This window comes from Magallana gigas, chromosome 4 (assembly GCF_963853765.1).
Source record: "Magallana gigas chromosome 4, xbMagGiga1.1, whole genome shotgun sequence".
Taxonomy (NCBI): Eukaryota; Metazoa; Mollusca; class Bivalvia; order Ostreida; family Ostreidae; genus Magallana; species Magallana gigas.
The window spans coordinates 55,793,079-55,797,570 of record NC_088856.1 but is presented as its reverse complement, the minus strand read 5'-3'; the positions used below and the strand labels follow the sequence as shown (position 1 = coordinate 55,797,570).

The 4,492-nt window shown below is 36.9% G+C and overlaps 1 long non-coding RNA gene across 1 annotated transcript; it reads left to right on the top strand.

Annotated features, from left to right (window-relative positions):
* Positions 1 to 2,951: 2,951 nt before the first annotated feature.
* Positions 2,952 to 4,107, top strand: LOC136274861 (uncharacterized). The gene is made up of 3 exons (XR_010713295.1): positions 2,952 to 3,095; positions 3,470 to 3,552; positions 3,881 to 4,107. It is a non-coding gene; the product is annotated as an uncharacterized lncRNA (long non-coding RNA).
* Positions 4,108 to 4,492: the final 385 nt, after the last annotated feature.

Below are 4,492 nucleotides of genomic sequence, written 5' to 3'. Positions count from 1 at the left end.
GGGGTCACTGAGTGAAATCCAAATCACAGAGAGAGGAAACCGACGCAAAGGAAACCAGAATTTGCTAAAACAAATGCCTGAAGCTGAGTTCCATCATTCTATCACAGTGGCAGGTGTTTATCGTTGTTATCACATTTCCTGTGTAACATCAGGTCGGGTCTGGGTCAGTGATAGAAAAAACAATCTCATCTTGGCAAACACATCTGGTGACACTCTACATCGTGTGGAGGATTCACGTGGCGATTTATATGGATTACACACAGTAATAAATGAGAGTGAACTGATTTATATACAGTAAAACACGGTTATAGCGAACACGCTTATAATGAATTGACGCTTACAGAGAAATGAATTTCATTCCCCAAGACTCTTTTTCATGTTGTAAACTTGAGGGATATAACGAATTACGCTTATAACGAAGTAAAATTGCCCGTCCCTGGGACTTCGTTATAAGCGTGTTTTACTGTAGATAGGAAATATAACATCAACAAACTGTCAAAGGATATGAAAACAACCACCATATTTATAGAGAGAACAGACTATACATGGAGACCACAGTGTGTGTACTGGTCCTCGTCCACTGGGGATCTTCTGGTCGGGATGTACATGCATAAACTATGGACAGGCAATATATCTCGGTACAACCAGAATGGACAATTGAAACAAACCATACACCACAGCAATACAGGAAAGAAAACTCTATAGTAAACCTATCTATATAACAGTGAACAACAATGAGGATGTCGTGGTGTCTGAGCATAACTATGACTTTGATAATGTATCTGACTATAAAGATTTTATGTCCGGTGCTGTAGTGGTGACAGATCGAGAAGGAAGACATCGTTTCTCGTACACAGAACATCCATCAGGATCACGACTACAGCCACGTGGAATCTGTACTGACGTGCTGTCACACATCCTATTGTGTGATGGTGCAACCAATACAGTACAGATGTTGGATAAGGACGGTCAGTTCCTGTCACATCTACTGATAAGACCATCAGGGATATTCTCACTACACAGCCTGAGTTATGATGTCAACACTCACCGTCTCTGGGTTGGATCATGTCACAACAACACGGTGGTTTTATACAGATATATAGACCGTCAGGTCGCTCCGACGGGTAAGTATGATTCATTATCAATTTAAATTAAACGAAATGTAGTTAAAAGTGACACACACACACACACACACACACACACACACACACACACACACACACACACACACACACACACACACACACACAGGTTATAACTTAAAATAGCTAATGACATGAATGATAGAAAATGTCCAAGTGTAGGGACAACTAGGCGCTTCTTCAGAACACAAGAAATGTTTTACATTGAAATAAAGTTGCAGGCAACACATCCTAGCACTACAGCTAATGCTTCAAAAGAAACTATAAAAGAAGCAGCAACTGTTTAGAACTTCTGTGATTAAGAAAGTAGGTATTGGCCACAGTTTCTTTAGTATTGTAAGTTGTAGTGCTAGGTTTTGTTTTCTATGTTTATATCCAAGTTTTATTCTTGTATCCTGAAGACTGTTTTAGTAGTTTATATATTTTATAAACTGGCTAAGTATCTATATATTGGATCCGACACTTTAAAAATGTTTAGTGATGGTGATTTTTAGTGCTTTATAAATGATCATGTATAACTGCTTGATACAACTACCCAACATACATGATCTTGTAATGATGGATCCATATTGATACATCATAATAAATGTAAATTGCTTGAATGATTATCTTTAAAGATCTTATGTTGTAATCTATACGGTCCATCTAACTTAAGTCTAATGATTATAGACCAGTAGCCCTTTTCACAAAATATCTTAAGGTTTTGCGTAAGATTTCAACTTAAAAATTTCTCACAATAACAGGTGTTTATCGTTGTTACCATATTTCTTGTGTGACATCAGACCGGGCTTGGGTTAGTGATGGTAGAAACAATCTCATCTTGACAAGTACAACAGGTGTCCCTCTACATCGTGTGGAGGATATATCTAAATTTTTATTTCGAGGATTTCACACAGAACTGAACTGAACTGAACTTTATTTATTTTACAACGATTGATAAACAAGTTCTACAACTTATATTAATATCTCTCGTTGGCACGGATGTTAGCGCGAGGGGGTCATTGGTGTGGGAAGAAGCCGGAGTACCCGGAGAGAACCCACGTGTCCAAGCGGGCGACCGCCATACCCTATCACATACGACCTCTGTCAATCACGGGGATCGAACTCTGGTCGCAGCGGTGAAAAGCGAGTGCATTGTCCACTACGCTACCTGGACACCTCGATTTCACACAGTGAACAGTGAGAGTGAACTGATTTATATAGATAGGAATTATAGCATCAACAAACTGTCAAAGGATATGAAAACAACCACCACATTTATAGAGACAACAGACTCTAGATGGATACCACAGTTTGTGTACTGGTCCCCGTCCACGGGGGATCTACTGATCGGGATGTATATATATACTATTGGGACAGGCAAGGGCAAGGTAACCCGGTACAACCAGAGCGGAAAACTGACACAAACCATACAGCAAGACAACACTGGACTGGAACTGTATATACAACCTGCCTATATAACAGAGAACAACAATGGGGATGTCGTGGTGTCTGACTCTGATGCTGTAGTGGTGACAGAGCGTGGAGGAAGACATCGTTTCACCTACACAGGACACCCATCAGGATCAGGACTATGGCCATTTGGAGTCTGTACTGACGCGCTGTCACACATCCTGATGTGTGATGATAGAACCGACACAGTACAGATGTTGGATAAGGACGGTCAGTTCCTGTCGCATCTACTGACAGAATCACAAGAGATGGGTGAACCATGGAGCCTGAGTTATGATGTCAACACTCACGTGCACCGTCTCAGGGTCGATAGATGGACCAAAACAGTACAGATGTTAGATAGGGACGGTCAGTTCCTGTCACATCTACCGGTAAGACCAGCGAAGACATTCGTTGCTCGCGGCCTGAGTTATGATGTCAACACTCACCGTCTCTGGGTCGGATCATACAACAACAAGCTGTGTGTCTATAGGTGTATAAACCACCAGGACGCTGCGACAGGTAAGTCTACTTCATTATTATTTTTATGAATTTATGTACACAATCTTTAGACACAGAAACCGTTAAACATCAGTCAGTAAGATATATGTAAGACATGTGTGTGGTTGTTTGCCAGTATCAAACCGCTTATTGTTACAGATTAATTGGCATTTACCAGTCATAATAATTAAATTACATTTAAATGAATTTAGGTAATCAAATAAAATGGCATATACAATAATTGATTTGGCTACAGCTCAATTTAAATGATTTAATTTAGATAAAAATTGAAGCAGTTGTCAATGTACAGGGTCAAAACTTATTTTATTTTCATTGCTTTATCAATATATTGTCTGATACTGATTAATTAACAACTATATAATGCTTTGTTGTAGATAAGGACACACACTTCCCTGATGAAGATGCTTTTATCAGCTCAACATCAGCCGTATAATAGAGATTACTTGGATATTGACAGGTTGTAAATGTTTCTGTACAAATGTAGTCTTACATTTAAAATCACACATGGTTTTCTCACTTTCTTTAACACCTGTAGCTGAAAGTGATTTGTGCATAATTCGCATAAACTGAAAACTGATTTGTTTCTTCTACACTTTAAAATCGTCTAAACATGACTGTCTGTTAATGAATGTGAAATATCCTGTATCAGATTATCAAATCAAGTTGATATAACTATATTGATCTTTATTGATTTGAATATTATCCTTCAACCTAGTCCTGTCAATTACCCATTTTGATATAAATCATTTACAATGTCATATAATAGTTATTTTTGTTTTCTGTAGATGAAACACCTTATTTCCGCACTGAAGGGGAGCGTCTGGATTTCGATTTGTGACAAAGAGAGAAATGTAAAATAATGTCATATTGCTTCTGTTTTGCGATTCTTTCTTTTAGATTTTTAATCATTCTTATTTTTCTTTGATGTTTAATTCAACACATATTCACCATATTTAAATCTATTCAAACTTATAATCCTATGCGATATTTGGTGCTAGGATAAAGCTGTCCCTTAAAAAATGTCTAAAATATGACGAAGATTTATTTTAATTTGTTTCTGTTTTAAATATCTTCAACATTGAGAAAATATTATATTAATGAGGAGTTACTGAAATTTGTATTTAGTACCATCTTATTAATATTCTAAGTTTATCGAAGTTTATACGTATGTGATTAACGTACAACTAAATATATTATAATATTATTTAAGAAATGAACTCAATGTCTACCCAAGTTATACGAGTATAACCTGGGTTGTATTAATGAGGAGTTACTGAAATTTGTATTTAGTACCATCTTATTAATATTCTAAGTTTATCGAAGTTTATACGTATGTGATTAACGTACAACTAAATATATTATAATATTATTTAAGAAATGAACTCAATGTCTACCCA